This window comes from Lepidochelys olivacea (genome assembly GCF_965140295.1).
Source record: "Lepidochelys olivacea isolate rLepOli2 genome assembly, chromosome: 5".
Classification (NCBI taxonomy): domain Eukaryota; kingdom Metazoa; phylum Chordata; order Testudines; family Cheloniidae; genus Lepidochelys; species Lepidochelys olivacea.
The window spans coordinates 74,811,201-74,834,374 of NC_140415.1; the positions used below are offsets into that span (position 1 = coordinate 74,811,201).

At 39.3% G+C, this 23,174-nt stretch overlaps 1 protein-coding gene across 5 annotated transcripts in view; it reads right to left on the bottom strand.

Moving 5' to 3' along the window:
* The window catches only part of SEMA6A (semaphorin 6A), a 133,241-nt gene that overhangs the window by 87,907 nt on the left and 22,160 nt on the right, over positions 1-23,174 (bottom strand). Inside the window, exon 1 of one of the 5 annotated variants that reach the window (XM_084629062.1) lies at positions 1,833-1,924. The exons of the other annotated variants lie outside the window; for them this stretch is intronic. The gene's annotated coding sequence lies outside the window, so the exon portion shown is untranslated. Of the gene's footprint in view, positions 1-1,832; positions 1,925-23,174 lie in introns of those variants that run through there. 5 annotated transcript variants of the gene reach the window in all.

Sequence of the window (23,174 nt, forward strand, 5' to 3'; positions counted from 1 at the left end):
TGACAGGCCTGAAATAAAGCAGCTCTAATTAGCAAAACCAGATGCTACTTAGAGTTAAGGCAGTGTGACTGCTGGGATAGGAAACCTATCCCCTCAGCTTACCAACAACAGCCTCCCCCATCCCTGGCTCATCCTCTCTCTTTGACTCCGGTGACCTGTACATTAGAAATTTGATTACTAATTTACTCCTAACCAACCGCACACTATAATCCAGGGGTTACCAGTGTCCTAAAAGGCTTTAGTTGCACTGTGTCAGTTGAAGGAAAGATTGCAGTATGAGACCCTGTTCACACCAGTGCTTGTAACTGGGTTAGGAACCATTTTCACACATAAAGTGATGGTTGTAACCCAATTTGTGTCTACCATACATACAAATTACAAACCTTGTGCAACATCCCAGTGCCAGAACACTGCTGGGAATTAATCTGTGCCCTGGGATCAACCAGATTGCTTAACTGGAGAAAAAAATAAATAAATAGCCTTGGCCACACTGGACTAAACCATCCAGGATGTAACCCTTAATTGCTATTTATATATCTCCCGAAAGAGTGGTAGAGGTCTACAAATCATAAGAAAACAGGTTCCTGCCCTGTAAAGCTTACAATCCATATAAACAGACAAAGAGGAAAAGAGGGATAAGAGGTGAAATACAGGATTTTTTTTTTCATCAAAGCATGTTGAAAGTGGTCCTCACTTGCAATTCTGCCGGTTTAAACTGGGTAATTTTATTTAGTCGTTTTGATTTTTAAATCACCAGTTTTAACCCTGAGCCATGCCTCGCCACCCAAGGCCAACACTCTGACAAATATATAAAACCACTGCTCCTCAGTCCTGTAACAAGGCCTTCAAAACCCTCAGCATGCACATGGAAATGTTCACTAAAAAAGATGAGTTACTGCTAGCACAGTTTGTGTTCCAGCAGGGACATGGCTTGAAAGTACAGTTTCCAGTTCAAGAAGCACAAACGTGATGATTCATCTCTCTGGTAACAGTCAACTCATAATCATGTTTTTGTTTTGTTTTTTCCTCATTACTGAATGGTCACTCAGAGCTGCACTCTTTAGGTGCATTGACAAGAGCTACATAAATACCAAGAGCACTGCTGTGAGATCTTTATCCTGAAAAGTTGCCATCAAAAATAGAGCAACAATTGGATAAACAGTGAAATCATTATTAGAGAAGCTGGAACAGGTTTAGAAACCTTTGAAGATGGGTCAGATAGCTGAACCCCATCCTTGATCCAATAACAATGGAAGTGCTTTCCGGACATATTTTTAAATCCAACACAAGTGTTTTCATTTGTCATGTAAAATGAATAAGGTTTAATTGATTTTAATTAATGGTTTCTGGCACCTGTATTTAAGAAGGATATGCCAGTGATCACTACAAATTCACAGTTAAAAACAAAACTCAGAAACAACTCCTTTAGATAAGGTTAAGATTTAACATACGAACAATTACTAGCTGATCCAACTGATGGAATAAGGTTTCACTCAGGAGTCATTAATTTTTTAAGCCTCAGTTCTAGCAATGATGAAAAGAACGATACTAAATATTGTAATGATTTTTTTTAAAAGTCAGATTACAAAAAGATGGTGTGCTGATGACCAGGGGAAAGAAATAAACCATTGCAGCACATTACAGCTTTCTGTTAAAGTAACAGCTGGTTCTTGTATGATATAAATAGCAGCTACAACTCCCCTAGGATCTCATTGTTGTGTGAGTCTATATACAAACGTCACTGATGTCTCTCAGGGACCACGGGAGCTTTGAAGGTCTGTTTGAGCAAACTATTCTAACCCTCAGATCCCTTCTCTGAAAACAACACTTACCTTCTTTTCTAATCTGAGGAGTGGCTAAAGCCTTCATGCATATCTTTCATTGAAGAACTTAGGCCAAGTCTACAATTTCAACTTTGGCAATTTCTTCCTTCTAAGTCAGTCCCCTGTAATGAGAAGTGACTAAAATTAAGCTTTTCAAAGCTTACTGGTACATATCTCTGGTTTCTAAATGCAATGGGGACTTATGAAAGACTAGAGGGTATCTGATTAAAGAAATACGTACATCCATAGGCCTTGCCTTGTGGCCTCCTCCTCCCCATCCCCTTATTTTCCTTGATAGGAAGACTTACACTACATGAAAATTTGATTCTTGGGTAAGCCGAGTCATGTAAATTAGCTTAATGAAAGAGATGACTTTGTGGACGTCCCTTTGATACTGATTAGGCTCAAGTATCCACTCAGCTAATGAGGAGCGCAAGAGTATGATAGCACTTGTGGAAGTGTCACAGCTATACCATTTACAGCCATTTACTCATCACTGGCTCATATCTTATATCCCCCTAGTCATAATCGTAAAAACAGGCAGGCTTCCAAAAGCAAACAGCAGCAGCTAACAGCCTAAGACATGATTGACACAACATAAAACAATCTGTGGGTACTTTACTCACAGCCCAGAACTCAACATGTAAAGGAGATAAGCCTTTGTGTCCTCAGCTTTCAAAGCAGATAACCTGCTGGCACTGTGAATGTAATTATACCCACCCTAATAACGATCTGTTCAATGGCTGCCTACTGTGGTGCCCAGACAGGTTAATCACATTGCGTCCTACTGAAGAGAAAAACCTACCTTCCTTGTCACTTGAAACATGGGACATATTGTGCGAAGGGAAAGTCTCAATGAGTGTTCCCTCTATAGGCTGGACGACATTCTTCAAAGCTTGAAGGAAATTATAAAATTTGCCAATATAATGCATTGCTCTTGATTATACAAGGATGTTTAATCTACAAGAGCATCATTATTAAGGCTGCAATTTAGTCATGGAGGTAACGGAATATGTGACTTCCAAAGACCTCCGTGACTTCAGCCAGCATTGGCTGAGAGCTGCAGGGTCCCCTGCCTCCTGCCTGTGGCTCCAGGCGGTGGGAGCTGCCAGCAGAGGGGGACCCTGAAGTTCCAAGCCTCCTTGGGTGGTGGGGACCCCTGAAGCTCCCAGCCCACCGGCAGTTGTCAAGGCTCCCCATTTTGTTATGGATATTTTTAGTAAAAGTCACGGACATGTCACAGGCGTCTGTAAATTTTTCATTATTTGCCGTGACATGTCTGTGACTTTTACTAAAAATATCCACGACAAAAACTTAGCCTTATTCATTATTATTCCTATGTATCTGTTATTTACTGGGCCCCAGCTGTGTGCTCAGCACTGTACGAGGGGATGTAGTCCCTGCTCCCAGTGAGTTTATTTCATCTAGAATAGCCCAGTTTGGCAGCCATTCCCCATTTGGAACTCCCACTGACTACACTGAGAATTCTCTGTGGGAAGCCGTTGCAAAAGCAAGCACTAAGTGATACAAACAATACAGTACAGACTCAGCTACATGGTGAAGTTAATTTGTTTTATGTATACGTAATACTATTAGGTGGGTTAATATTGCTAGGCCTCATGGAAACACCTGTAAAGAAGGGTATGAAAAAGTTGTAGTGGTGAACATATGTGTAGACCCAAGCGGGTGTCACAATGCAAGAGTTCCAAAAAATCCTCTCTGCAGACTCTGGCTGCTCCTCTCTTCCATGCCATTGTTGCTAGGCTAGTCTGCTCCACAGCAATACAACTTCACATTGAACACAGTAACTCTTGGGATTTTGCGGGACAAACTAATAAAATAACAGGAACAGGAGTGCGGTCAAAGGGTCAAACAAAGGGAACCTGATGGGGACACCGAACAGAGAACCGCAGACAGCGCCCACTGCTCCTCGAAGGCGTCAAGGGAGTTAGTGGATGCCACCCAGAGGAACTCTGCCCGGATGCATGAACGGACGGAGGATCGGAAATAGGCCCCACAGTCACAGGAGTCTCCATCGGCCAACCTCCTCACCCTGGTTTTATAGATGGCCATTTTAGCCAGGGCCAGGAGGAGGTTGACCAGGAGGTCCCGTGGCTTTGTGGAGCCACGGATAGGGAGTGCATAGATAAGTAGGTGAGGGGAAAAGTGTAGCCATGCAAGGCAACAGCTGCTCATTCTGCCCCCTGCTGACTGGACAGTAGTCAGACTCCCTGCTTCCTAACAACAGGAAACAAAGGAGCGGGGTGTGCTAATGGAAAGCTCAAGATGATTCCTGCCCTGCTCTGGCAATCTTAGGCCCAGGAGTGAAATTCTGCCCTCAGACTTGTACAAGCATTTCCCATTGTAGTCAACAGACATTACATGGAAATATCTGAAGGTAGAATTTATTCTGAGGTGAGGGCAAAGAGAACCTGGAAAAGGAAGAGAGAAAAGAGAGACTGTGGTGGAGACAGGGAGGATAGCTGGAAAGTGGGTTGCGGGGGGGAGAAGGAGACAGGTCTGAGAATGGGAAACTGGGAAGGGAGGGGAGTATTGATAGCATTCCAGGGAATGAGGAAGGGAAGTGTTTGGGGGACATGATCTAGAGTGAAAAAGAAGGGAGGAACGGAAGTAGGATGGATGAGGGAATGAAAGCTAGATGGAAATCCCAAAAAGCAAATAGGTGGAAGAAGGATGATTCTGTGGGGTAGGAGGAGAATTGCAAAAAGGGCTAAAAGCAGACATGATTTTAGAAGGAAGGAAATGAGATCATGGGCAGAGGCAGAAGAAAAGGAAAAGATAAATGAGGGTTCTCTGCGAAAAAGAACAAGAGAAAAGTGACCCAGCAGGAAAAGAGGGTAATAAAGAAGGAACATAAGTAAAATCAGGAAAAAAATGCCTTCCCCACAACTTTAAAGTTACTACTGTATATTTTATTCATTTTCATTCCAAGCCTGTATTTGGAGGTTGGCTGTCATGGATGTGATATATTATTTTGCTTTTCAAATCTCACCAACCCTTTTAATCTTACACAGGTGTAAGGATAAAAGCAAAGTATTTTGTGTATATTGACACCGTGTATATAATAGTGAGTGAATGAAGTTGATGCCTAGTGGCTGGCCTACAGAGAGGACACTGACCCTCTCTCTCTTGCTAGCAGAAGCAGAGGTTCTCAAACTGTAGCATGTAGACTGTAGCATGTAGGCTGAGGGGCACTTCCTTAACATTCTGTGGATATCTGGCTGGTCACTTGCTGCTGGCTCGTCCTCTCTTTTCCCGCTGCTAAATCACAAAAAAAGACAGCCAGAATACATTACATACTTCTTTACTCTCACATTTCCACATCAGCAATTACCCAAGTTCCTCAGGGATGTATTTTGATTACATATGAGAGGAGAGGTAGCCTTCAGTTCATGAATGGTAAAAGCGGGTGGTCTTTGAAACAATCACTGTATTCATATATGGGTTCAAACTGAAAATGTTTGAGAACTGCCATGCTTAAAGAATTCTCTAGCTGTGTGGTTTAGAGGCGAAGGACTTGGATTCTAGTCCCAGCACCCTAGAGGGTTCATGTGTGCACATGGACTTGTTACAGAAGCACCAAAAAAAAATTCTTCCTTATGAACACAAGTACAAATAAAACAGTGCCTGGAAAGAAGAGGATTAAGCAATGGCCCACAAGGAGAGAGAAAGGCTTCCAAGTATCGGGGCAACATGGAGGAAGGAGGAAGATAAGAGTGGGATAAGGATATAAATAAGAGTTTGGGGAGAAGCCTAAGGAGCAGGAGTGGAATCAGGAAGAAGAAATGAGAGAAAGCAGGAAGTTACACACAAACCCTGACACACATTAGCTTAATTTTAATAGATTGTGGGAATCCTTGTTGTGAAATTTAAATAAAATGGACTTCCATTTTATACAGCTGAAAAGATAAACAGGCATCCCCATGTTTCTACCATAAATCCATTATGTTCAAGAGGTTTTAAAATTGTAAATCAGCTCTTCCAAATGCAATGGACAGCAGTCCCAGATATCAATTCAGTTAAGAAAAAACACCACAAAAAACAAAGAACCCAGAATCTGTTAAACTCTTTTTTGGACTCTGATATTGTATTTTTAAAGGGGTTTAGACCCTTGGTACACAGATCCTAAGAAAAGGAAAGGACATTTTAATTTTAAAAAATAGAAACGCTTATAAACTTATAGGACACAGTTCAACTTCACATTAGAGTCAATGGAAAGATTCTCATTGAATTTAGGAGCTAGATCAGTAACATACACAAAGTTTGGGCATTTTCTGGGGAAAAAAATTCAGACAAAACACAACTCTTTAAGTTTGAAAAATATCTCCTGAGCATGTAAAATAGTTCTTTGAACTTGGTTTACAGCACACACTAGAATCCATTAGTTCTCATGTTATGCAACACTGTCATGATTGTTAGAGTGAAGACATTGATTTTTCCACGGCTTTTTACTAAAATGCCATTTTATTTTATTGGGGTTGCTTTTACTGCACAAACTTTTAGCATTCTATGTAGTGAAAAGGTCAGGGCTTTAGATGCTACCACAGCATCAGTTGTACGTTGCCACACCTTCAAACGACTGGCCTAATCCTGCAAACCTGACATTGAATTTAATGAAGTGAATGGGAGGGTAGCCAGCTAGAGGATGGCAACATGAAGCCCTATGAAATCAGTATTCTGTACTAACTAGTTTGTGTCTTGTTATAGACTATATTGTGCACTGTGAATCATCATACACAAATTCAGCCCCGCACTATCCTGTGACAGGAAATGCTCCATTCATGTATGGGAAAAAGTTTCTGCTAAAAAAAATGTGGCTATTTGCATTAGTGAGACAAGAAGTATTTGGGCCACGGACTGCAGTGAGAATCCCTCCCCCTCCCCGCCCCCACACCACCAAAAGTAGGATGTAGTCTATCAGCTATATGAGGCTGAAGTGATCTCTGTATTTCCTGCGTTCGTCGGTTTAAATCAGCCCCTCAGTGTTATTTTAACACAGTTGTTTGTATTTAATTTTAATTAGGAACAGTTGAATTTCCTGTTAACTTGTAAGCAAACAAAGAGACCTCTCCACAAGCACTGGGATTCCTGCTTGGCTGACTTTAAATAGATGTGACTGACCAGATATTGACTGTCGGTTTAGTGAAGAAAGGGACATTGTCCCAGGAATTCACACTCATGGGAACTCAGTCAACACAATGATATATTGCAAACTCTGAGTGGACTATGACCAATCAAAATCTCACTGTAAGGTTTGGTGAGGTGGGTTTAAAACTCAAACTGTGACTGCCAACGGGAAGACGTCACTGTGAAAAAATCTTGGCGCAAATGCTGGCAAACAAGCAAAAAAGTGTAACTTATTTCCAAAGATTTTAGGGTGGTGAAAAAAAGAAAAGAAAAAGCCTGAACCTTCCAGAGAGTGAACTGGCAGAATCCCAATCCCAGCTCCTCCTGAAAAGCTCAGTGTGCGAGTGTTTCCTTCAGGTACGACATTGTCGACAGCAAGATGTTCTCAGCGGTAAAATAACAGCTTCACAATACTAGCAGCAACTGAATGGTTGAACAGTTTTTTTTATACAGGCATAGTGTGATAAAATCCTGGTGTTCTTTTGTGCATCACAAAGCCTGTACTTTGCTGACTCCAAGTTCAAATCTCACGGGCTATTAGAAGAAGGAAGAAGGACAATGCATTAACATGCGTGAGAAAAAGGAATATGCTTTATTCTGGAAGCCAGACCTTTGCTAAGAGCAGCGTTACATCCTAAATACCAAGCCAGGAGCAGCTTTTATGTCAATTGTAAGGCAGTTATTTTGGCATACAGTGATCAAACACTCTATCACAGTGCCACTCATGCCCATTGCACACAGTGAGGTAAAAATGGAGCATTTTCCTCGGAATGGTTATGTTTTCCAGCAGAGGTAAGAATAAAGGACACAACGCTGTCATTATATGTTAGCCCTGTGGCAGATGAAAAAAAGGTTGGATTCCTCCTCCCCACAAAAAACCTAGTTCCTTCCCCCCCAAAATAAATCATAGTCATATAAATTAGAGATGGAAAATTCCTTTTAGATCACTGAGTCCATCCCTCTGCTGATGCTGATTAGAGGGTATTAATTACTGACATAAATTCACCAAACTGTAAATATTTATTACGGGCTCCTGATTATCTGATTTTAACTGAAATAATAATACGAGAAACAGCATAAGAAGACATCAAGAAGACAATGTGCCAAAAGGCAGGGCAGGGCCGTTGATAATGGCAACCTAAATGGAACAAATTCTAAGGAACTGAAATACATGAGTTCCTGATTTTACCTTTTCTCAAGTATCTCTGCCTTCATTTCCCCATCTGTTCTTAATGCACTTTTTTGTTTGTTTTCTCTTAAGTGTTTCAAGTCTATGTATTCCTGGTGAAAGATGTCCAGTAGTCCTACAGATTGAGCCTTCTTTTCCTCCAAACACCAGTACAGTATGGATAGTTTGTTTATCATTTTCACTCCATTGTCTTCTAGGAAAAGTGTAGACTAGCCACTCCTTGCTCCCCTTCCCAGCTCTTCCACTGGCTTTCTTTATGACCTTGTGCCTCAGTTTATCCAGCTGCAAAATTTGTATAGTGATAGCTACCTCACAGTGGTGTTAGGGGCTTAATTAATGTCTGTAATGCACTTTAAGATCCTCAAATAAAAGACGCAATACGGTACATGATAATATTATTCCTTGGCAGTTCCCCCTTTTCCAGTTGGCACAGTTCCCTCTTTTCCCTGGTTTATTTTTAATCTCTCTCAGTCCTGGGGCTACATCTTATTGCTTTGTCTCTAAATTCAGGCCAGAAACCCTTGGCAAATATAATTTCCACTAGCAAAGTTAAGTCAATGTCAGAGTTTTCTGTGTAAACTATAGGAATTAAAACAAGTCATACTGACAGTGACATATAATTTAGTTCTCTTATCCCTGATGCAGTGGTTCTTTATAGAGATCTCTAAAAGAAGGCAAAGTAGCTGAAGGTCAACAACTGGATTTGTTCCCTACATACTCGAGGCTGAATATCTTTATGAACATTTATGCACATTATTCTGGGAGAGAAAAAATCCAGTCTTTGTCGAATGCTTGAATTACATGCTGGCTTTGCTGAGGCAAACTGCTAACTGGCAATAATCAATTCGTAGTCTAAAAATTCTGATTTTGTAGAAATGAAATTAATGCCACAATTGTTCTTTCCATTAGTTTTTGGAAACTAAAATTATTAATTTAAGGAAGAAAAGAAAAGATACTTTTAAACTGCACAATGATTTCTCACTGCTAAAGGTGATGATGGTTCACAGACTTTGAATGGAAAATTATATAATAATAATATAATTGCACATAACTCTGCTAGAAACTCAGGAATACCATGGACAGAGCAAAGGATTAATTACTACATATTGCTGCTAATAGTCCACCCACACAACTTTTGTCTGTCGATATTGAGCTCACATTATTTTCAATATTGTTCAAATGCTAATTCCAGAGCACACATTAATAATTCCAGTATCTTACACATGAATGGATATTCAGGGCAGGAGCAAACCCTAAATTCTGCAAGCCTTAAAGAAAAATTGATCCATGAAGATGTGAAGTCTCATGTTCTAATATATTACATCTTAATTTGCATCTTTGCTTTCTTGCATTAATCTTCCCCTCTACATTAGTCCAATCTTCTTTCAGTGAGTTATGTCACTGCAGCTAGGTCTTATAAAACACAGTTCTATTTAAAAAGGGAAATAACAATTAAAGATGCACAACTGGCTCTTCTTTAGACTCAGTGCACTACAGAACATGCTGAAGGAATGCTAATCAGAAATTCAGATGTACTGAAGACAATCTCCAGCTTCACAAACATTTGCTTTGTGGTGGTATTTGCTCTTCGTAGCCAACAAACCAACTACTTGTCTTATTTATACCAACTTGAAGTTTATCATACTAGTACTGGTAAAGAATACCATACATGTAATGTTGAGGGTCTTACATGCAGATTGAGGTACGCTTTGCAGAAAAATTCCAGACAACGTTCAATTTAAAGAAAAGATTCTGATCTTAGTTATACCAGGTTTACTCGTACTCAATGACAGAATTGCTGATTGGCTTCAATGGAGTTACTCTTGATTTACAGCAGTGTCAGAGCAGAATGAGGCACAATATTCTTTTTACAAAAATGGAGTTGGTTGCTGCACAGATCATATAATACTCTAAGGCTATAATTAGAAATTACACACTGTTAGCCTTTGAAGTCTTTAATAATATGTTTGTCTAATTCAGAGGTGTGGGCCATTCTCACTGAAAAAGCTTCCGAAGAGTAATCAGCATTTGTCTTCCTGTCCATCACATTTCTGCTTCTTTTCCATTTTTTCTTTTTAGATATAAGCATACACTGAAAAGTCCAGTTTATAAATGCCCAGGAAGGATGTGTAGTTTAAAATGTAAGACACTTTCTAAGAATCACAACATTAAAATAGGGGCATTTCCCCATTTTATGGAATTTCCAGAGTAGATGGATTTTCACTTTCATTCCTTTGTTTTTGATCTTTATACTATGCTACTTAAAAGGTTTATAGTAACCACAGACACAAGACACTCCACCCTTTTCTCTTTCACATTTGTTGTCTCTGCTTGTAATTAATGATCGGCATGTTAAAACAAGCTAATAAACATGAGCTTCCGTAAGTTAAGATGTGGTGAATGGAGATCAGTTTGTATGTAGGCAGCATTTCTTGTGGCTGAAGATCAAAAAAAGTTTTGTAGACAAAACAAGAGGGGAGACGTACTTCTCTATCTTTTACTGAAACGTCTTCTAAATTATCCTCGTTCAAAGGCAATGGAGGTGATGACAGTTTTGACTAAGTGCCAGCTGCAACTAGAACACCTTTAAATGTAAAAGGAGCTGTGTTGGGTTTTGTTTTACTTGGCCAGAGCCCATCAACTGGTTCTCAGATTCATTCCTTCTTAATGTATAGAAAAAAGTCCAGTCTTTGGGGATATGGAATGAAACACCCATATAATCTGTAGAAAAACTGAACATGATACAAGAAAGGTGATCTCTCTTTTCCCATTTCTTTACCTCTTTTCTCCCCTTTTTTTCTTTCTCTCCTTTTTGAGAGATTACTTTCAATCAAAGGATTACACTTCCCCCTGGTTCTTAACTAAACTCAACAGGATACATTTCCAGCTATTTGCCCACTAAAGTCACTACAAAAATGTTATAACTATTATGCAGACTTTCCAACCTGACGACCACTACATAATGTCCTTGCAGATCAACACATCTAGTCTAGTCAATATTATCTTTCCAGAATTCCAGCTTTCTGAAAAGAGAATCTGGAGTTAACTTGTGGCCCATGGAAGTTGATGGGAGTTTTGCCATTGACTTCAATGCAGCTAGGATTTCATCCCTGGACTCCGAGGGCCCTATTCTGCTCCTATTTAAATCAGCAGGGAAACTACCTTTTTTTTAAAGATGAACACTGTATTTAGATGCATTTGACAGATAATTTTTCCACCTCTTTTGGACACAGGTTCATTATCTGATAGTTGCAACTAAACAAAAAGGTTTTAAAAAATGATGATCAATGCAGTTATTCATGTACAGGACACACATCTGCGGTCCACTGATTCTCTATGATATCCATTCCAAAGCTCACTAAAACTAGCACTTTCCACAGCCCCAGTTATAGTAATGAATAAAAATGATTTAATTTTCACAAAGAGCTTTGATAGCAATGACTTGATTTGTATTAGCAGGGGATTCATGTTGATCAAGGTATTATCAACAATACATAAAAGCAGACTCGAGTCTCCTTTAATATAACACTAAATTGCTGAATGTACTTAGGGATGGCTGCATTTGTTTGGGGACAAATAACTACCAGCTGGAATCTCAGCCTATACATTGAATGAAATCTGAATCTTTCTAAAGATTTGAATAAATAATTTCTGATGTCATTTATGGACCCCTTGGTTACTAGGATAATATCAGTCTCTATCATATGGGACTCAGCAGGTATAGAAGTCTCTGCTGGGTTGACTGCTATCTCCAGATCACAGGTAATCCAGGGTTTCCTCAGGAATGCAGTGTGCGGTGCTGCTGGATGCCTATGAATTGGGAAAGCCCTGAAATGCAAGTGACTTGAAGACCAGACCTGCTGAGATGTTGCTAGGGATTTGGGGCAATAATAAAGATAAGAAAATAAGACTGGGGACTAGGGAGACAAAAAATGGAAGAAAGAAAGAAAAATATGGAAGAAAAGGCATAATCAGAATCAAGTTGTAGGGCTGGGAGAATCATTAAGAGAGTTGATGCATACAAAAGGAGGGGAGGAGAAAGAATCTGGATCTGGATAGTGTAATTTGGGAGAAAGGAAGGATCAGGTTGAGTTGGGAAGAATGTTAGGGACTTGTCTACATGAAGACACTCGGGAAAGTTGTCACATTATCTAAATATATGAATTTAAAGTATATTAGTTAAAGTACATTAAACTTCCAAAGTGAATTAAGCTAAAGCAAACTAAGGCCACTTTGCTTCTGAATAAGAGTGTCCACACAGGGCTTTAATGAGTTTTAAAAACTGCAATTGAAATTCACACCTTTAGTTAACTCTGCTTAACTTTCCTGAGCATTCCCTGATAGACATGTCCTAGGATAAGATGTGGAGAAAGCTGGAAGGTTCAGATGACATTAAGATCTATGAGGATTTATGGTTTATAAAAGCTTGATCTTTGAGATTTGACCTTCACTATTTATAGCCAGTTTTTCCACAGCGGTATACCTAGGATTTAACGTTTAGAGTTGCTTGTGGGGTCTTAAATGATCCTCCTGAGTGCATAGCAAGGTATTACCCAACTCAGTCCCTCACAGAAATTTTCCATGTAAAGCACTACATGCAGTTTGATGCATTTAATCAGTTGAATACCCCATGCATTATTATTGGAAATACTGTAAGTAGAAATGTATTTCAAACAAAAGCACAGCATGTTCTGCCCTTGCTGCTCCTGTTATTTAATAATTATCAAGGCTGCAGCTAAGATAGCAGAACTTTGCCATGAACTGACCTATTCTTTCTCATGCAAACACGTTTCCCTATTCACCTTGTCCCTTGATCACGAGGGTGATTTACAGACTATTGTTTTACAGTCAGCCATATAATATGACACATCTACATATGCAAGCTGTTTGCTCCCCTTGTTCATTTCATACAAAGGCATTCTGTATTTGTCTTCAACTATAAACTACAGTCAGTCACTGAATAAATAAAATAAAGGCCCTTTCGCAAGTAAGTGTTGTTGAATACTGTGATAAGGATAAAACTATTCCAAACAACAGTCTAATCTAGGGTAATTCTTCCTAGCAAATCCAGTCAGTAAAATCTACAGTCTCTGTTTACCCTGATAGAATATGGCTCCAGTCATATCAGCGAAGAATTCTATCCTCTATAGTGCAGGTGTTGCATTCCATAAGGCATGCAAAATGTTGAGGTCTAGTTTAATTAGTTTCCTGACAAAGTTTGGCAGTTTTATATGTTTAAAGTATGACTAACAAAAATATAATCATGTTCTATAATTAAAAGGAGTTGCTAGGCTAAACAAAGAAACATTTCTAAGCCCCTCCTTGTTTTATGACAAAGAGCTGCGGTGTCATATTCTTTGTGTTTTCATTCTTTGTGGGTGTTTTTTGGACTTTTTAAATACCATAAAAAGAAAAGGAGTACTTGTGGCACCTTAGAGACTAACCAATTTATTAGAGCATAAGCTTTCGTGAGCTACAGCTCACTTCATCAGATGCATATCGTGGAAACTGCAGCAGACTTTATATATACACAGAGAATATGAACCAATACCTCCTCCCACCCCACTGTCCTGCTGGTAATAGCTTATCTAAAGTGATCATCAGGTGGGCCATTTCCAGCACAAATCCAGGTTTTCTCACCCTCCACCCCCCCACACAAATTCACTCTCCTGCTGGTGATAGCCCATTCAAAGTGACAACTCTTTACACAATGTGCATGACAATCAAGTTGGGCTATTTCCTGCACAAATCCAGGTTTTCTCACATCCCCCCCACCCCCATACACCCCCATACACACACCCCCATACACACACTGCACTGTGTATGGGGGTGGGGGGGATGTGAGAAAACCTGGATTTGTGCAGGAAATAGCCCAACTTGATTGTCATGCACATTGTGTAAAGAGTTGTCACTTTGGATGGGCTATCACCAACAGGAGAGTGAATTTGTGTGGGGGGGTGGAGGGTGAGAAAACCTGGATTTGTGCTGGAAATGGCCCACCTGATGATCACTTTAGATAAGCTATTACCAGCAGGACAGTGGGGTGGGAGGAGGTATTGGTTCATATTCTCTGTGTATATATAAAGTCTGCTGCAGTTTCCACGATATGCATCTGATGAAGTGAGCTGTAGCTCACGAAAGCTTATGCTCTAATAAATTGGTTAGTCTCTAAGGTGCCACAAGTACTCCTTTTCTTTTTGCGAATACAGACTAACACGGCTGTTACTCTGAAACCTTTAAATACCATAGTTTTTCAAACAAGTAACACGAAATGGTTTTCTGGCTCTCATTCTGCAGCATCTTATTTGCTCCATTCCCCCAGTGCAAAACTGACATAAGCCTATCAGATCCAACCACTTGAGGATGCCCTGTGGTAAGGGTGGGAGGGATAGCTTAGTGGTTTGAGTGTTGGCCTGCTAAACTGAGGGTTGTGAGTTCAATCCTTGAGGGGGCCATTTAGGGACCTGGGGCAAAAATTGTGTCCCCCTTTGAGCAGGGGGTTGGACTAGATGACCTTCTGAGGTCCCTGCCAACCCTGATATTCTATGAAGGGGATTTTCTGCTGGCATAGATCTGATACAGCCATGCCTGCACTATTGCCCTCCAAGCCAGCAACATAAGGGAAGTGGCCAGAAGAAAGAGAATATAACCAAAGTGCCTTTTTGCTCTGTTGATTTCCACCTACTGAGATGGCCCCTTGGATCACCAGGCACCTGACAGAACTTCCCCATGAGCTGTGCTCTACTATGTACTCTTCGTCATAGCCCAGAATAAGACACTCTATGTAGAAGTGATGACTAATCTATAGGCTCAGTACATAATGTGTATATGTCCTGAAATTATCACTTATTTTACAGACCATTAAAGTCAAGGGGAGCTTTTCTTGAATACAGAATATATGGTCAGGGTCTATGAATTTCTCTTTCAAAACATGAAAATTACAGTATTGTAGTTCCTCTAAAGCACAGAATTCCCGTGAGCAGAACATTAAAAATGTGGAAGAAGTAAGTGAATAATACTTTGTAACCTCCAGGAAATCCAACAGGAACTTCACTGCTACTAATTGATTTTATGTGGAAGGCGCTAAGATACTATAACAGGCAGAGTAGTCTAAAACTCCTTAGAACCTTCCAATGAATAATATTCAAGCACACCACGTTCACCTTAACATATAATTTCTCTTTCTGAATTAGTTTTATTTCTTTCACAAACTTTTTTATGCTGCTTATTGGTTCCCATCTGAATTGCAAATGGGGTTTTCTATCTATAAGTACTCGATAAATATTCTCTTGGTCTTTTGGCTAAGAACAAATGTCATGTCAATTTAACATCTGGTGTTTGCTCTGCCTGCAGACTATATCCTGTTTTTGTAGGGGATGTGCTCAATAATCTAGTATGTCTTCTTCATCCTTAACTTTCAGGAGTCTATTTGATTCATTTATCACTAGAGCTGAGCATATCCTGCAAAATATACCTATGATTTTTTAAATAAACCCTCTTACTGTTTTCATGTCCCTGTTTTGCTTGTTCCTGTAGATACTCCAATAAATTAGTTTATTGGCGGCAACTTTCAGCAGAAACAGTGAATATTAAATGCTATTGGAGAAATATTCCTGCCATGGGAAATTATGCAGGCTTCATGAATAATGCTGAAAGGGATGCTTGCTAAAGTAAATCATCATGTACCTTCTACTCTAGCTTTGGAACGACCACAAATAGGGGGTTGAGAATGTTCTCCTTTTGTTTATCTTATCCTTCTGTAGCTGCTGTAACACAGAAGCTAGCTCCTGCAGCTACAGGTTATTTTTGCCAACTACAGAACCCAGATATCCAGCCATGGAATACATTTTTAACAGAGATATTGGACCTCTTCCCTGCTTTTTGGCACATTCCTCCATTGTGGGTGTAGCTGGTGACTATGAAACTGCACCTGGCCAATTTAGGATGACCTTGCCCACATGAACGTTGGGATTTTTTTTTTCTGTTTCAAGCCTTGATTAAAGGGATTTAATTCCTGTTTTTAAACAAAATTGGTGTGCCAATCCAATACCAATCATTAGATTCAGGTGCTGAAGCTTTGGGGGTTAATAAAATAGCTTTCACTGCACATGGCATTTTTTTTTAATAAAATCTCACTGGTCATGAAAGGGTAAACTTTCTGTGTAAAGCTCAAGTTCAACATACTTGTGCATCATATTCACATACAATGCTGAACACCTATCCCGAGAATCACCTTTATCTGGATTTGTATCACACACTAGACTGTTATTGATACAGTTCTAAAATTATTCTCATCTTTCTCTCATACAAAAATATATAAATTTTCAGCCTGTGAAAATTTAAGACTTAAATGCTATTTTTTTAACTGTACATATTAAGAATTATCTGTCTGCCTGGCTGTTTCTCCCACGCTAATGTTTCTTCTGCATTAATCACCATGTGCCAGATTCTGCCATATTTACTCATGCTGACTAGTCCCTTATTGTGTGAGAAATCCCGTTTAAACCATGTTGTATATCCAACAATTGAGTAACAAACAATCCATCCCCAAACCAATGCAATCCTGAAACCCACAGAAATAGCATTAGTTTCACAAACTGCTTTACTATGGTGCATTATCTTGTTTACACTACGGTGACTGACAATGAGTGAATGATGTAACCACTTAGCAAACCTTCATTTCTTTATTACTCAACGTATCTTTTGTGCTGAAAGGTGACAAAAATAAATATTGTTTGCAAACAGAATGACCCAGAGGAACAATTGTCAGGAAATGCAATGTACCCATTTTACATTTTTTAAGCAATGTTTTTATAGTTCCATTGTTCCTAACTCTTGCCATTTTATTAGGAGTCACAAGATATTTGGTGTTTCTCTTAAAGCTTCAGCTTCTGGAATCATGTAATTATATGAGAATATAAATCTCTTTAAAAAAAAAAAAACCTCCTATGTTCTAGCCTGTATAGTTAAGGAGAAAAGACTGAAAATGTGAATTTCAAAGACACAAAAAACAGAAGGCAATAAAAAGATCTCATGATTTAGAAGTCAACCTCCTTACGGTTTTTGGAGTCTTGACTCATGATTTTTGAATAGACAATACTATATTTCTTTGGAATTCTGAGGAACTCAAAAAGCTAAGAACTTTCCTGAAAACTATTGTCTTGTTTTAATTTTAACCAGACATAGGTTATCCAGTGACACATTTTAGTGCCTCTTGTGAGACCTGCATTTGGGAATGGACTCTGCTAATGAAAACTTGGTGTGTTGCAATGTTATTCTTCATAATCTTTCTGGGAAAATGGCAAGGGGATCTGGTTGCTTTTGTTATGTACCTTCCATGTCAGCTAATCCATTAAGGGCCCAATCCTGAAGTTCTTATGCATGTGCGACACATACAGACGATGGTTCCAGAGTGGTAGCCGTGTTAGTCTGTATCAGCAAAAAGAACGAGGAGTACTTGTGGCACCTTAGAGACTAACAAATTTATATGAGTATAAGCTTTTGTGGGCTAAAGCCCACTTCATCAGATGCATGCAATGGAAGATTTGAGATTTTGAGATGCATGTGAGATTTGCGTAAAAAGAACTGTGGGATCTGGCTCAAGTTGATACCAATGTTACTTACCCTGTGGGCTGAAAGTAAAGACCTAATGACCTGATCTGCAGAGGGAAGGAGCCCCTGCAGCTGTCATTGCTGGGTATCCAGCAAGTCTGGAAGTCAGACTAAACAACTTCCTTAACAGCTGCAAAAAATGAATGAGGAAGATAAAACATGAAGCCAAAACTCTGGAGAAAAAAATCCCTTCATTTGTAATAAATAGAAAATTGTCATGTGAATTTGTAATAAGACATTCATTTTAATAATATTAGCCATTACTATTAAATAAATGAATAAACTGCACTTCTACAGCATCTTCCACAATCATTAATTAATTTAACATTGCAATACACCCGCCAGATAAATTTAACCTATCCCCATTTTACAGATGTGGGGAACTAAGAGAGAAAAAGGTTTAGTGACTTCCCCAAGGTCATATAAAAGTCTGAATCTGAGTGGGGATTAGAATGAAAATAGTTTAACTCCACAGCCTGTGTTTCGACTATGAGGCCATCCCCCTCCTTTCTCTCACATGCAGCATGTAAATAGGTCTCTAGTAATTAAGTCAAATACCTCTTCTATATAATCCATACAAAGAGAGATTATCTATCCATATTTCCATTTTACTTTACAAGGCCTGTACCAGTTCTGGTACATACTGAATGTTAATGAGCTACTGAGCAGTACTCTGAAAGATCATATTGTATAACACGCATCCATCCTTTATTAACACCTTTCTTGCATATATTTTCAGAGGCCTGCAGATTTCTGTCATCCCTTAATGCAATCTACTCCCAATGCCAATTCCCTAAACCTGTGATTCTCTCATACAAGAGACAAAACCATAAGTAACACTTGTTTTCCATGGTGAGTGAAACTGAACTGCACTTTTAGACTGAAGGTCTGCTACAAATTTTACAATGTCAGCAATGTTTATATGGATTGCAAAAAAGGTTACAAAAAGAATCATCTCAAATGTTACTTGATACTGGCAGAGCTTCAGTGCTCCAGTTCTGGGGTTTGAAATCAGCACTGTGAAATAACCTAGCAAATTTGCTAATGCTAACAATATTTTGCTGTACAGAAACTCTCTGATAGCGGTATTCTGTTACCAGGGTGGCTCCATAGTTCTCTCATCCTTTACCTCCACTGGTTGTGTGAGTCTGAGAAGTGCTGCAGAAAGCCGGAATATCATTTCTATCATTTGAATCAGCATTCAAAACCTCCTCTATTTCTTATTAAAAAATCTGTTCTACATAATATTTCAAAATAAGATAGTAGCAGCCAAAGGGTGTGGGACTATGGTGTGAAATGAAGGCTCTGTCCACGCTATTGTTGAAAACTGCGAGCAATAACAATGGTAAAGCACACTTAGCACTTGGAACTATTTTTGTATCCCTTCATTAGCATCTGAGCCTACTGTTTCAGCTACCTAGCATCCAAGTTTACAGAAATCTGAAGGGGGAAAATTATGAACAAGACAACAATGGAAACCTCAGAATGACCCAAATTAGCCTTTCTCTACATCATAATGTCAACATTTTAAATTCTGGTACCTAAAAATGTCCCTAGAAGAAAGTGCCTTGTGGTTTGGTTGGCAGTATACAGATCTCCTTTTTCCAATAGTTTAGAGATATGGGGTTTGATACTCAGCGGTATGCTTCTCTAACCCTGAAGATAGGTCAGAAGATATCAACCCCTAAACCTCTCACTGTGGGCAGGACTGAATAATGTCCTTGATCTTGGGCAAAGTGTAGTTTCGGGTACATAATTCTTCATTTCCTGGGTAAAAGAGGGCAGCTGTTTGAAGATGCTTCTAAGTTTGGAATGTTGTAAGTAATCCCAGGAGGGATATATTCATGGGCAAAATGCCGGTGAGGTGGACAAAGGTACATAACAAGTGCTATTTAATGTGTGGTTCTGCCATTCATCACATGGACACCACATATAGGTGGCATATGTAGAAATTTTGAAAAATTTCAAACAAATATGTTTGTTTCCCTATTTTTATCTGTATCATAATGTTGATCTAACTGTATTTTTTACATTTTTAACTTTGCGGTGTCACAATGAATGAATCATTTAATAATGTTTTATTTCAATGTTAACAAATGTTAAGACACACACAAAAAATGCTTATCAAAACTCTTTCCCCAAGACCACCCTGAAACTCCAAACAAGACCGAAAAGCTACACTAAGAATAAGTATCAGAGACACTGCCATCTTTGTCTCTTCATCTCATTAGTATACAAGATCATTAGTATACAAATGATATAGTACATGGTGCCTGTATTCCCTGATAATATTAGGGACCAAATTTTCAGAGAAGTAGATTACAATCATACTTGCAGAAAACAGTACAGTACTGTCAGCTGTAGCAATAAATGGGAAAAATGGAGACATAGGGAAGCCTGTTGTCCTAATGAAGTGAAAATTCTACAACACATTGTGCTATAAAATGAGATTTGGCTTCTTACTGGAAGAATAAAACAATGGATTCAATAGCACACAGCACTACCGATTGAGTATGTTCTGGCTCCTTTAATCAGGGCTACTTCCCATGCGGGGGGGAGGGGGGGGGGATGGGTAGGAGGGAGGGAAGACAATCAAGGTCCTTACATTCTGAATGCTGTCACGTTCCATGGAGCAATGCACCATGAATAAACCAATTCAAACATGGGTCATAAACAAATACTACCATGAGAAAATATGTTTGGTATACATATATGTGTAACTTAATTTATAATGTAGCTATGACAGGTTTCTGGTGAGTTCAAACAGTTTGGCACAAAATAGCATCATTTATAATAAAGCCAGGTTTTAGCACTTGTTCTCAAAACACACAGGCAACCAATACTAAAAACATTCACAAAGCGCTCCAGGAACTGAAAAGACAGTTTGTCTGTTTGAACCAAAGACAGTTAATTGCAGCCTATCCAAGTAGGAGCAAGTCCATCTAATTATTAATGGGACATTGTCAAGCACGTTTAGCTTTGAAAAGCTCAGTATAAAATAATTTAGGACTTTTTCAAATCTGTCCTTTTAAAAAAAACCCAAAATATTTGAAAAAAATCACAGCTGTTACTAATGAATTACATTCAAAAGAATAACATGAACAAGCTCCTCTAGCGAGGTTCATAATCAAGGTAGGCATTAATCATTTTTATAAAGCACTCATTTGAAAAGTCCAGTACTTCTGTATTTTGAATTGGTCAGAGAAAATTTCCATTGCAGTTTGGGTTTTGGAAATTCACTGCAATATATTCTTTACAATAAGCAGGTTCTTTAAGCCTGATGAAAAATGCCAGCTTGATAGTCCCCAGCCCATCACAGAAGAAGTAGAGCATGGACTACAGCAATGCAAGCCCTGCCAAATGCTGCAACCTTGGTCTGACCATCCATGGATGAGTGGGTAGTTCAGCAAGGATCAACATGTTTTTTTTGTTATAACTGCTTCAGGATCAAAGCTTGGAAAAGCCTCCTTCCACCTACTGTAGATTTAAGGTTAAAACAGAGTTTCCATTAGAGGCCCCAAATTGATCCCTTTCCATAAAATCCATTAAAAGGGTCTGAAAGGCAGTGCTTGATAGATTAGGGATGAGGTCAAAGCAGAAATTTTCTATCAAGATCCAAAGCTTGAAGTGAATTGGCTTCCTAATTTTGGACACCCTAAAAATAGAGGTGTTCACCAGAATACAAAATGTCTTCTAATTTTTTTGCCACTTTGTTACAAAGCAAACAAGCAAGCAGGAGAGCAATAAAACTTACCTTACTGCCCTTTAGCTGTTCAGAACCAGAATTTCAATTCTAATTTAAAAACCTATTTGCTTTGAATCAAGAGTGTCAACGTTGGCTTTGGTGAATCTCAGATGGAATGTCAAATGACAGTTGGAGGGCAAAGCTTCTCCTTTCTCTACAAGCTCTTGTTCTTGACAGCTAGACCTCCAGTCCTAACCCAATCACTTGTTAATGGTGAAAAGATAATTTTTCCACCAAAGACTTCCAAGAGGGGTCAGCCAGTCTCCTAAGACTTTGTAGGAAAGAGAAGTCAGGTGGGGGACTTCTATTTTTTCCCCAACTACAAATCTCAGGAGTTCTATGGGAAGATGATCTCCTGTTCCCTAAACCTTCTGTTTTCTCTGACTGTCCCCCTCCCCACCCTCAACACACACTATGGATCTCCTGAGGTACTTTGATGGAAGGGTTCATCAGAAAGAAATCTTTTTGGTGCAAACCACAGATTTGTAAGGTGAAGAAGACAGGAATAGTGCTACTGCTTCGTCCCCACTTCTGCTCCTGAACCTCTTAGCTTCCCGCCAGTACACACCCTCCCCACCTCAAGTCCTGGAAGTCCCCCTGTGTCCCACCCAGAGACCTGACCTGTTCCTCCCACCTCCCTATAACCCCTCTCCCTCAAATGTTCCCTGAATGTCTCCTGTTACAACTTGTACCCTTTTATAAGGTTAAGATATATTTTGTACAAAATATGCCTTGTGAAATATCATTTGAAAGGTCATAATCTGCTGAACATTATTGTACTGATAAAATATGTGTGGCAGCATTGTATATAAAGTTACAACACTCCACTGTATAATATTGTTATAATATACTCCAAGGTTAAGAACAGCAGGCCCAAACCAGTTTTACAGAGATAAAGACAAATGGACACCTCAGCCAGGTGCTAAAAGGCTATCAACTACTTAAGAGCCATTCTCCAGCAGAGGGGAAGGGGTAAACAAGAAATCTGCATTCCATCACAGGGATGGTTCAAACCTCACAGCCAAAAGAGTCTGTTTTGTCACCATTACTCAGCAAGGATGTTTCTAGTACAAGAGATTGAATTATAAAGAAGGGAGGAAAATGCTTGACTTCACTCATCTTGCTCCCATCTCTGCTCATGACATCAATGAATATCTGAAGGACCCTGAACTAAGGGGGAAGGGTCCCAGGCTGGAAAGAGACCCAGCCTGTGAAATTTACTGCAGAGTGTGGTAAGAGAAATGCCTTTGCTTTGAATTCTGTTAGTTTGTTGTTAGCCATCAGTTCGCATTTTATCTTGTATTTCTTTGCTAACCAATCCTGACTTTTATGCCTCATTGCTTGTAGTCACTTAAAATCTTTCTTATCTTTCTGTACTTAATAAACTTTTTAAACTGTTTTATCTTAACCAGTGTGTTTGGATTAAAGTGTGTGGGAAGCTCCATTTGAGATAACAAGGTTGGTGCATATCATTTTCCATTGATGAAATGACAGACTTTACATGAGCTTGCATTATTCACAGGATGGTAGACAGTGCAAGATGCACATTTCTGGGGTAAAGTCTGGGACTAGAGAGCTTGCTGGTGTTGTTCTGTGGTTTAATTCATGAATGGCTAGCTAGGGTCATGCAATACTGGGAGCAAGTTACACGCTGGAC